The sequence below is a fragment of the Accipiter gentilis genome, chromosome 23, assembly GCF_929443795.1.
Source record: "Accipiter gentilis chromosome 23, bAccGen1.1, whole genome shotgun sequence".
Lineage (NCBI taxonomy): Eukaryota > Metazoa > Chordata > Aves > Accipitriformes > Accipitridae > Astur > Astur gentilis.
This window is the reverse complement of record NC_064902.1, coordinates 15,620,510-15,632,788: the sequence shown is the minus strand read 5'-3', so window position 1 is coordinate 15,632,788 and position 12,279 is coordinate 15,620,510. Positions and strand designations below refer to the sequence as shown.

The window sequence follows — 12,279 nt, the reverse complement described above, 5'->3', positions numbered from 1 at the left end:
ATGGCTGATGGATAGGTTGTCTCTTAGCAGAGAATGTGATAAACCCTCCTTTCTTGGTCCCATTCCAGTGTTGGATAATAAGAGCATAACTAATTCATCATCCCTCTACAGATTTCCAGTAATCTGTTATTAATGCTTGTATTCAAGTATATATAACTAAAGCTGACAGATGTAAAAACTGTTGCATTCACAACCCAATGATGCAGTGAGGTATAAAAAAAAAGTCTAGGAATTGTAAAGTATAGCCTTTTGCGAAACCTAATGATGGTGTCTAACTGTATGATGAAAACACATTATTGTGAATGTCAGTGCACAGAGAATTGTTTAGACAGACTGCAATAATGATTGCTAAAGAAATATCAAAAGCAATAAAATATAGAACAACAATCTTCCATTGGCTTTGTTATAATTCAAATATGTTACCACTTGTGTAGTATCATTTCCTACAGAGAATCACATTCAGTATGACAGGTGATTCTTTTAAATGGAAGTCATGGTAAAAAGGTTTGCTTTTGCTTTTAATATCTTAAAGACTTAATATGGATGCTGGCATATATTTTGTCTCTAAACCCCAATATTATGGCAATTTGAAATGGAAGAAACTTTGAACTTGTTAAACTATTCTTTTTCTTGTGGGTGGAGTTTGAGGCTTCAATTAAGTTTCATTAGCAATTAAAAGATCCACTTCTGGACAGAATAGATTTGGACAGTAATCATACTTAGTGGAAACACTTTATTAAAGGGAGTGGCTGGTTGTATCCCTTTTGCTTCTGCAAACCAAAGGAGGCTGCTTTCTGTTGGTCACCAATAAAAAAAGTTTGTATTTATGAATATTAGTTGTTTCTTTGGGAATACAGAAACAATCCATTTAAGATATGTTAAAGTACTCTTTATCTAATAAATAATGATACTTTGTGGTATAATTATATTTTTAGAGAAGAGAAGGTTTTATCCTTTTAAAATAATAGGCCACTATGCACATGAGTTGGTAAAACCCTTTGAGTTCACTTGAAGTTGAAAATAAATTGCAAATCTTTGATCTCATTCATCTAAATTATAACTTTACTAGCAAGTCTCAGAGGTTAGTAGGGTGGAGTCGTGCAAGCTGCACTACCTAAGGCTCATACAATAGAAGGAAGCATTGAGGCAGTCTTGTTTGCATGTGCTCTGTCTAATAAATGACTCTCTCCTGAAGTCTTGAGGAGAAGGCTTTGCAGAACTGTCCACTACAGTGGGTATTTAGAAACAAGACCACAGGCTATGTCCTCTGGATGTGTTCAGTAATGTTGGCTGTTTTGGGGTAACCTTTAGCCCCCATTATCTGCTGCCTTTGCAAGAGGCACTTCTGTTATTGGTGTCAGTGTCTCTACTTGTTTAATCAATGGCATTCTCACTTTAAAAGAGAAAGTAGAACTCTAGGATCAAACTGACTGCTCAGAATATAACAGATTTGTCCTGAATATAGTTATATAAGAAATAAGAAATGTTTACTACCTGTTAGTAAAATCTTGACAAATTCTAATAAGTCTTTCCTGTCTTAGCTCCATACGATACCTCCTGTCCTTTCTGAGTGTGAGTTATCATTAAAGCAAATGAAAATACTACATTATTAATTTGTCTGTTCTGCTGCAGAAAGTGAAATACTTATTTAAAAAGCAAAATATACTGTAAGGTACCAATTTTTACATCTTTTTTTTTTTTAAGTTGCTTTTAACACTTTAATTTGGTGATAGGTTTATAGTGGGATAGGAGGGAAACTAAAAACTTTCATCCAATCAAATTTTATTTTTTCTTAAGAGGTATAAATAGTCTCACTGTGAATTGTTTTTTTGTGACACAGTGTTGATCAGAGTGGAGTCGATTTAACCTTTCACTATGTTGCATCTGTGGAGAGACAGAGATGGCTGAAGAGACTATAAAGAATTACTATTTTATGAGTTCTTTCTCTTTTCAGTGAAAGTGATAGTTAGGTCCCTTGACTGATAGAACACAGACACAGAAAGCAAGAAGAAATAGTGAAAGAAAAAGAATTTGTATGTGGGATTTCCTCTAGTGAAATACAGTAAAAAATCCCCATCCCCTTCCCCACCCCTGCAAATCCAGTAAAGCTAAATAAAATAAAAATCTTAAAAATTCAGGTCTTACGTGAGTTTTTACACTGGTTATGTTGTATGCTGCTGACAAACTAGGATGACTTTTTAAATGTTAAACTTCTATAACTGAGTCATGCCCAGAACTTTGTTCTGTCATTTTGAATTTCTGTTCGTGTCTTCAGTTCGGTGAGTTCTTTCTAGTGTTATCAAACATGACTCACTGTTGGGAAATAGTATGAGAATATTAAATTTGAGGTGGTTGGTTTTATTTTCAAGTTTCACTTATTGATAGAAAGCATCCATCTTACAAAGAACTGTCATTTTGTATTACTTCTCTTACGATAAACGTAATTAATAAAGTACCTTAAGTCCAGTCCATCTGAACACTGCTGGTGAAGTAATCTTCTCTTCATTCTCTTATCCCTCCTTTCCTCCTCCACCTTGCTTTATCTGGATAGCTCATTTTTGTTCCAATTAGTTTTGCATTGCAACAAGGTCAAACTTCTTATTCTTGCTTTTAAGACTGAACTGTATATGTTCATAGATAGTCTCTGTCTACATTTTATGATTCCAGGTTTTCTCGTGTTCTCCAAAGCCTGCTTTTCCTACAGAGGCTGGGAAAGAGTTCTGGAGTTAAGTCAAATACAAATGTAAGAAAAGTGGTCAGAAATAAATGCTTTAAAAAATACAGGTTCTGAGTGTGGCAAAAATAATCTGCTAACAGAAATAGGGTATGGGTTTTTTTTCTTTCTTTATTCCAGATGAACAGGGTCTACAGAACAAAGGGTAATAGGGAAAGTGGAAGGCTGAGGCCACCAGATCACCTCTGCTCTCCCATTTAAAAGTAGCAGAGACCTCTAATTCTTCCTGACTTGGATAACCAGTAACCATTCTCTCCTTTGCAGGAGGGCACCTGCTTCACTTCCAATTTATATTGTCCAGGGGCTACATAATAAATATACACAGTTGAAACTGAAACAGGGACTAGGGAGATGGTAGACTTTATCTGATGCCTTTATTGGCATACCTATGTAAATGCTGGTGCTTGACTTGTGATGTGTTATTTAAGCATTAAAGTTATGTTTAAATAAAGAGGAAGTATTTGTCTCTAAACCTATTACATGGCCAAATTCAGCTGAACTACAGAATACAACAGCATACTTATCTGTATTCCTTTTTTTTTTTTTTTTTTAAATAATTCCAGAGAACAGCCCCATCATCTTAAAATCTGTTACTGGATTGCTAAAATGGTCCACAAGCATGTAATATTTTTAAATTCTATATTGCATGCAAATTCAAATTTGAGAGAAATACTCACTTTCAGTTGTGTGTGACCACAAGGATTATCTGCAGTTATTATGCACTTGGATCTGGCTGTGATGATCCCTAACCCTTGTAACAGCTGGTCTTCGCTTTTGTGAAGTTCTGCATTTAGGTGTGAAGCAGAGTTCTGCACAGTACTGAACACAGCAACCAGCTGTCTCAAAAGCAGAGATTATTAGGAACATGAAACCTCCATCAGCACTTCTCTGCTTTCTCAGTGAATATTTTAATGCCTGTGTCCTATTTTTTTTAAGTTTCACACATGAGTATGGCCCTTAATATCCAAAGCACTTTGTTTATATTCAAAATCATGATCTTTATTGACACCTTTTTCTGCTGGCTGTCAACTGGTACCAGAAGGTTCATAAATACCAAACCCTTTTTCTGCTCTGTTATTTTTAAAAAACCTTTCTCATTCTCATATTTTATATTTGTATTTTAAAAACAAAACCAAAACCAAACAAAAAAAAACCAACAACAAAAGTCAACCACAACAACAAACTCTGTCTCCTGGTGATAAGGTCAGAAATGATTGCTATCACACAAAGGAAAAGCTTGAATACTGTTGAAGAGAGCCAGAAAAATAACTTGCATAATAAGAGAACAGGTTATGCCTTTAAAGGGGCAGTGAAGGAGACTTGCTAAGTTTTTCAGGATCAAAGAAAAGGTTTTTAAAGATAGACATGGTGGAAGAGTAGACAGCCAGGTGAAGGGAAGCTGTAGAAAATGAAAGGGATAACTGGGAATGAGAGATGTTCTAGGCTAAAGGTATGTACTGGAAGCTACAGAAGAAATGCATTTGATGTACAAGATACAGTAAAACAGCGTGCAGGGATGATGATACACTATTTCTAATAACTTGCTTCCACTTGCATTCATCGTTGGACCTGTAATCACTGAAAAACTTTCTTTAAGGAAAAAAAGTTCAGAAATAGCCTTTTCTATAGTTAATAGCATGTCTGGTCAGTGTGCTGCCAAATATATGCTGACTTTAGTATTCCCGCTGTGATTTCTTTTTCCATAATGGAAAGTGCAGGAACAGCTTTCATAAAAACTGTTTGTCATCTTTTAAAGCATGTATTGTTTTTCTCATTGACAAACATGGCCTTTGGCATTTACAGCTTGTGCTTTTCCTAAATGCAATTCATTGGCAGAGTTAGATGTTCTGATGTTTCTAAGAAGTAGGATTGTATCAGGCAAACTAACTTGAACAATTACTCTAATGCAGGTTAATATAGACATTCCTTAATGCAAATAAAGTGTTTCCTAGGTGAAAATATCATCAGATTTATTTTTTTTTTACTTTTAATGGAAATATTTCATTTTGGAAGTCTAAATTATATTTTATATGTTAACATTATTTTGTGCTTTCTTCTACATGAGCTTCCTGCTTAAATTGTAATTAGAGCTTTAGTTCAAAGATACAATTCATAATGAAGCCTGCTCAATGTAGTAGATGGGAGGCTACTATGCAGTTCCTTGGCTCCAATTCAGCAAAACAGAGTTTGTTTGGTTTTAAGCTGCAGTAACTGGTATTTGTAACAAATTATTACATAGATGTAGGTACTTACAGACTATAGCAGATTAATTATAAATAGATTGTTATAGCTTTCTGAAAACTTATTGAATTGATATATGATATTGTCATAGGTAATTCCAGAGGAATATATTGTAAGCCTCCACTTTGTTCTGTAATAATATCCAAGCAGTAGCAACTACTGTTTTGGCTATAGTTCACTGCTACTGGCAGGTTAAGTTTCAGGTCTGTATGACTTCAAATCAAAGGTTGTGTATTTGTCAGGCTTAAGAATCTGTCTGCAAGAAAATTCTATCCTTAAAGTGAATATTGGCAAAATAAGCTTTCCCATGAAATGTTAGGTATCTGTCATTGCAAACTTGAGATGTACATATTGAAAATAACATTTTACATTTTTGCAGTAATGCAGAAAGGGCAGTGGGAAATAGGGAGTTCCTTACTGTGTGTTGTATTTGTAGCAGTTTTTTATATGTAGCGGTTTTTATTCTCTTCTGTGATCATGGGTGAGGGAAGCAGGAGATATCCATGGGGATGTTTTAGAGAGTTTATTTTTAATTAAAAATGGATATGCGTCATCTTTGATTCAGTGTGGTTTTTTGAATCCAGTTAAATATTCTACATGAGATACTACCTTGCAAATAATCATTCCACAGTCTAAGGGGAGATTATTGCCCTTGAGGAGCTGGCTGCATAAAATAGGGAACTCTTAACTCTTCTTGGAGTGAAACTCCACTAGGGCAAAGAACATTGTTTTATGTCTCAGGATTAATTATAATAATAAACAAAAAATCAATGTTCTGTGCATATGTTTTACCAGGTAGGAAGAATCAAACAATTTGTGTGTTAATTGTGACAGGAGTGATGATGCTAAAGACTTTATATTTGATAGCCCTGAGAATTATGGAAAAGAAGGCACAGTTAGGTCTATTGTAAGGAAAAGAATTGCAAAACAGTGAAAAAGCATATGGGTGGTCAAAACCAGTTGGAGACTGGGGAAGACACATAGGACAGGAAAGAGGAAAGACTGGAGTATATGAACAAAGAGGTTGGGCAAGATGAGAAATTAGAGGTGGAGACTGGTAGGGGTGAACAGGACTGCTATAGGACAGGACATTTTGCTTGCTTTGATTATAATGATTAGCAGTTGTGGGACTGGTAGCAGAACTTACTCTTGAATGTTTTATAACCTAAAGGCAAACTCCATTCTGAAGCAGCAGTATTGCAATGATGCAATTCTGTAGTCAAAATGGCTTCACAACTTTTTCATCGAAGAACTCATGCTAATACAGAACTATAGTCTAACAACAACTAATATATATCACTTTCTGCAACATGAAATAAGATAACTGTAACAAAATACGATACATTTTTTTGATTTTGGTATTCGCTGCCTTGTTATGAAGTACACAGAACATACGCTATGAAAAAATGTTATGAGAGGGCATATAATTTGATTTATTTAGATGATTATCTGTAATATTAATGAATTAAATTTTGTATTGGAATACTGGTTTAGGTCTCATTTTAAGATTAAAATTAAATCCAATTTATCTTTTTTATCTAATGGAAATTAAAGTTTTGGTGGCAGTCGATGTTGACCCGCAAGACCTTAGCTAAATTTTGTGCTTGTTTGTTGCTTTGTTTTAGGGATCTTGCTGTCTTTTTATTCCAGTTCTCATTTCATTAATTATAGCACTGTCATAGTTTTCATGAACTTGTATCAAATGAAACTGTGTTCCTGATAATAGCACTACTTTAATTGAATCTGGAACTTCTGTTAAGAGGTGTGATTTAGAGGGGTGTGGAGTGTGATTAGTATCTCAGTTGTTTCAGAAAGTGTTTGTCTTTACATTTGGTTAACAGGCTTTAATTCTAAGTGTAAATTTGCTTAAAAGGATGGACTTGCTATGGCTTTGCAATGGAGATGAGACATAGTTTTCTGAAGAAAGCTTTGTAGAAAGCTTTCATTTTTTGAAAGCTTTATAGGAACAAGGGCTTTAGTTTTCTCTGATTACTAAAATCATGGGCATTATAGCTTTAGGAAAAACAAAACCAATCCAAAATCTGCTGCTGTATCTTCATTACTCTTAAAAATATTTCTTTTGCTATGCAGAAATCATTTCCTCAGCTTGAGACACCTTGAGATACAATCAGAAGTATTGGCATGATATGCATTAGGACTTAAGTTGTTAATGCTGGCATTGTTGCTTTTGTCTTTTGAATAAACAAGGTAGGTTAAGCAGGTCACATCCGTCTAACGTTCACATACTCGGAATAGATAGGTCTTTCTTACTGTGTGATTTCCTCTGTGGAGGATTCTGCAGCAACTGGAAGAGTTGATAAAGTTGGGTGAGTACTGTGACCAAATTTGGCAGGAAGAGAACAGAAATGAGTGTTAGGCTTCTGAGGGTGTGCCATAGTGTTTCTTGCATGCTTTTCTGACTGGTTGCCTGGAGGCAATTAATGTGTCTGTCTCTAGCCACACTGTGGCAATCTTTATACAATGATACACACCTGCTCAAGAGGAAAAAATGGGAGGCAAACTCTGGGATGGAGTTTTAGCAGCAGAGAGCTGTTTTATAAGAAGGCATGCTGTTTTCCAAATAGATGTTTTTGTGGCATATTTTGCAATAAAATGTAGAAGTCATTCTCAGCTGCTAAAAACTAGTTTAATTTCAGTTATGCCTGTTATCCTCTCACATTCATGGGGAGACTTAAGTGTCTTGCTCCTCTACCTTTACTGTAAAGTGAAGAACAGCAAATCATAAAATGGTTCCTTATTCTAGCAATAATGTTAGTGAATCATCTAGTGCACTTGTTAATCAAATTTTCTAATATAATATATTCTTATTTTCTTCTGGACAGGTGATTTTGGGGAAATAAATTTTGCTGTAATGAAGTAAAATGTAGTGAAAAGGTGTGGATATGTTCGTGTTCTGTAAAAGGCTTTTCCTCTCAGCTATTGTGTGCAGTTTGCACTTGTATTTATAAACAAAATATTCTTGCAGTTGATGTTTATAGTAATTGCTAGTTAGTCTTACTTTGTTAAATCATACCTAAAAGTTTTATCGCTCCAAATGTGCAAAATCCCTTAAGAATTCTGGAGAAACAAACAAAGTAAGCCGTTTCATTTACTTTTGAAGTCCTGCTTCTCCTGCGAAATATTGAAGTTCCACAGGAGTTTGCTTTTTATAGGTTACATTTATATAAAGTGGTACATAGATGAGATACCATTTGAAATATGTGTCATAGTTTCCTAATCCTGGGGAGAGGGAGTGGAGAGGGAAGGAAGGGTAGGAAGAGTTTTCAACACGTTAAGAACCTTTCAACTTAGAAATGTTTCATTTGAATTGGCTTAAAGCAGATGAGCATGATTGTAGCAATCATTCTGGAATGTTAAAAGTATTAGAATTTTTGCAAAGGTCTTTTAATTATAGTAATCTTTCTTCTACTCATGTTCCATTGGCATTATAAACACAAACATAGACTGCTCAATGTTAAAAAGCTTTCGGAGAAAGAAAATGGCTGCAGTGGGTTTAGCCTGCATGGTGCTCATGAATTTAATGTTCTTTAGCTGTCACTATTCGTTTTAGCTTTTGATTAATTTGTATATTGTTATCATTATAAGGTACTGCATAATTTTATGTCACCTGCAAGAATACATTTACAGACGAATTGGGGTTTTGCTTATTTTATCACATGGGAAGCTTGTTGCAAGAAAAATACAAAATAAAAAAAAAGCATAAACAAATACTCTTAAGTTTCCATAACTCTGGAAATTTCGTAGAAATAAAATGGCTTATAGTAGAAACAGAACTGTCTCACAATTCCCAAACCACCCTCCCCCCAAACCCAAACAAAAACCAATGTACAAACCCCAACCCCAAACTCGACCTGTACTGTTGCTTTCAGGTGTCTTGTATATCCAAATATATACCTTTTGGTGTTAGAATACAAGGTGTTGGATTTCAGTTTAGCAGAAAATAGCACTGACCAGTCTCTCCTGTTGGACTTCTCATAGGTACAATTCTTAACATTTGATGTGGAAGGAAGGAATCTGAAAAAAGGACAATAACAGCCAGCAGTATGAATGACTATATTTCAAATTACTGTATTGAAGTTGTTCTACTTACTGTATATCTTAGATATAGAACAGTTGCCCAATTTCTTCTATTGTACTTAAAAAACCCCAAACCAAAACAAAACTTTGTGCCTTCTCAAAATCTCCCATGCCTTCTAAAAATTTCATTTACAACATTTTTTAAAAAAAGTTGGGGAATGTCATTTAAGACACCAGTAAGACTTTAATGGCTCTTGACTACTGAAAGTGTATTTGAATTCAATATTAAATATTCTGTTTTAGAAGGACATTTATGGAGTGAAAAGAATACTCTGACTCCTTCCCTCCCTATAATTAATAATTTTGTCATGTGCCTTCTCTGTGCCTCTTCAGTAACCATGACTCACCTTAATACCAGTGTTTGACATTAGAAGCCTCTCTAGAGAGGAAGAAAATCATTCAGAAATGAGCTGGATAAAGGTTATTAAACCAACACTTAAAATTCTAGTCCTGCACATTTTCCTTTACCCCTAATTAAATGCCAGGAACAGCAATGTAGAACTTTCAGTATATACATATGGTGAATATACCTTTATCAGAGGAAAAGTACCTACAGGGAACTGAAACTTTATTCCCGGCAGTCACATCCTCTTGCTTATTGTATATTTGGAATGCTGATTTTCAAAAATGGGAAGGAGATCTTGGGGATTGAGCGTCCTATAACTACATGTTACAAGTACGTATGTAATGTGATTCTTTTCTTACCCTTTCTTGTATGAGTCAGGTTTTTAGCTTAAGTTGTCTTGTTGACTTCTGTGGTACTATTTGTATAGGGAAAGGCAAACTGCATGAGTAAAGTTTGTAACATTGGTCGATACTATGTATATACATCACTGCTTACAAACTTCTGGTTTGTCATCTCTCAGAAAGTTCCAGGATTAACTTGAATATCAATATGAATGATACATGAAACAGCGTATTAACTTTCTAAATGACTGAGACCTTTGAATTGTGGGGGGAAAAAAACCCTTTGTATCCTAACATTCTGTCTTACCTTAGGTTTTTCTATTTTTAAAGCTTCTACAAAACATGTAGTCTGGGGAAAAAAAAAAAATAATTAATCAACAGAATGTAATGTGCTTAGTTACATTCTCTTTACAGGTAGGAGGCACTGGCATCTGCAAAGCAGTGGTAATTTGCAGTGTTATCATTCTGACTTGCAGTGCATGACCCTAATGAGGTCAGGTCCTTTCAATTAGCAAGATGATAGTGTTAAATCCCATGCTATTATGCTCTTGTTGCCGGGCTCTACTGCTGATTTACAGAATATTACATAGGTTGGTCATTAAAGTCTAATTCCTTCAATAAAAGTTTAACACAAACTTCTTTTCCTAATTTATAAAACTATCTGGGTCTTTTTCTAACCAATTTTCTCAGCCTTGTGCATGTCAAATTAATACTTCATAAAAGTATAAAAGGTCTCTGGATCTTTAGTCTCTTGTGTTGGCTTTTTCAGTGAACTTTGCGTAATATTTTATTATTATTTTACTCTTATGAGTGGTAAACAAGTAATTCAACTTAGCTGAGTACAGGTGCTATTTTTGATATTTAGTGCTTACTGTAAAATTTCCTAATAATTGTAGCATCTCTAAAAGCTTTAGAATCCCCAAAGTGCTATAAAACTGTGCTGGTACTTGCTCAGGATAACACTTTTTTTTTTTTTTTTTTTTTCTTTATTGTGAGAAACCAGGCTACCTTGTAACAACCAAGGACTGATCAGTTAAACGGCGATCACTGTATCCTGCTGCTATTTCTGTCTACTTTGTTCTGTAGTACTGCAATGATGATGAAGGTGGGGGGAAGTGTCCCTTACTGAATTCTGAGAAGTGGTGATGAAGAAGAAGTGGTGAAGAAGTGGTTCTACTTACTGTAGAACCATGTTTGCTGGTGAACAATTTGTTCTCTATCAACCACATAAAATCTCTGAATGTATGTTTTACTTTAAAGACAAGTCTTCTGTAAAATCTCTGCTTTCTTCTAATGACATTTTTTAAGTTAAAAAATGACACAACAATACAGCAAGTCCACATAATCACAAAATAAACAGTACCTGGTTCCACGGAGGCTCATTTCTACAGCAAGGGCTGTGGCTACTATGGATTGTTTATAGTCATGTTCCTACTATGCTTTTTCTGTGTGATCTTTGTCCTTGCATTTCACTTGAGTTTCTTGACTTTGTTCCTCTGCTGCCACCCCTTCTTCACATCTCCATGCCCTAAAGTTTGCTTGTGTCTCCCATGATTCCCACATCATCCTTGCCTCTGTTTTTTCTTTTATATTTGTCTTTGTTGGTCTCTGACCATCAAGACCTTCTGACAGTCTGTTGTTAATTCATTGTTGCTCTAAAAGCAAAAGAAGTTAGGAAGAAAGGTTCTGCCTTGAATGGTGGAAAGTATCTGTGAGAAAGTGGCATGCTATTTTGAAGAGAGGAATAAAACAGGTAAAAATAAAAGAGCTGTCACACTGAATCTACACCTAAAGGACCATTACTACAATGAAGATATTGGTGCTTCCAGTCTCATAAAACATGGAATAAGAGAGCAAACTGTCCAAAAAAGATATTCCTGAATATCTCTACAGTGGAATTTGGATGGGATTGAAGGGTTTAGTTAGCACTGCATTGAAAGGAAGAAGAAAGATTCAGATCATATGCTGAGTTCTTAATCACTGGGTTTTTAGCAAATTTTTTTTCATCCATTAAGTTAGAGGAAGCAGGAGGACAGTTGTTAGTTTTTACACTTTTGTGACAGGTCAGAAGTCTTGCATTTTGTTTCATGTAGCTGAATCCTGCTCTGTGCATTAAGAAGTTCTTGATCCAGAACAAGGAAGTGGTGCATGCATTTTAGGAGTACAATGAGATAATACTGTCCTAACAAGGTTTTTATTTATAGGATACCAAGTGCTACCAATTTGCCTGTTTCCCATCATGTAGGAATGCTGCTGTTGTGCAGTTCTCTTCTCGTAGATTAAGTACAGATACTGCAACTACCTTTTTTTGAAAAGGAAGTATGACAGGAGAATGCGCTGTGGACTGGGGACAAGTATAAGACACAGCAAGTATAGGAGGAAATGGTTTCTATACATGTACTTCCTCTGTACAACTCCCAGTGATGAGTTTTATTAGTGATAAAATTCCTGCATTTGTTGAGATAAGTGACAGTCACATGGGACCAAAGTTTGCCTTTTAAGTAAAGTTTGTCTTTCTG

The 12,279-nt window shown here is 35.1% G+C and overlaps 1 protein-coding gene across 2 annotated transcripts in view; it reads left to right on the top strand.

Annotated features, from left to right (window-relative positions):
• FHIT (fragile histidine triad diadenosine triphosphatase) overlaps window positions 1-12,279 on the top strand; it is a 632,268-nt gene that overhangs the window by 70,747 nt on the left and 549,242 nt on the right. The window lies entirely within an intron of this gene.